The sequence below is a fragment of the Penaeus monodon genome, chromosome 23 (assembly GCF_015228065.2).
Source record: "Penaeus monodon isolate SGIC_2016 chromosome 23, NSTDA_Pmon_1, whole genome shotgun sequence".
NCBI classification, from domain to species: domain Eukaryota; kingdom Metazoa; phylum Arthropoda; class Malacostraca; order Decapoda; family Penaeidae; genus Penaeus; species Penaeus monodon.
In genome coordinates, this window is record NC_051408.1 from 43,186,725 (window position 1) to 43,186,947 (window position 223).

Sequence of the window (223 nt, forward strand, 5' to 3'; positions counted from 1 at the left end):
CAACTCCCCCCCCCCCACCACAAAAAAGATAAATATTCGACAATGACACGACAAAAAAATCGTTCAGTTCCTGTGAAATTCTTGTCAAGCTCCAAGAACAAGAATTTTGAAAGGCAAATCTTCGTCCATAATAGAGCTATTTTAGTGGAACAATTCTTTGAAGATGTAGCTTTAGATATATACAAAGAAATGCAGTTACGTACACGGATACACACACGTGAAA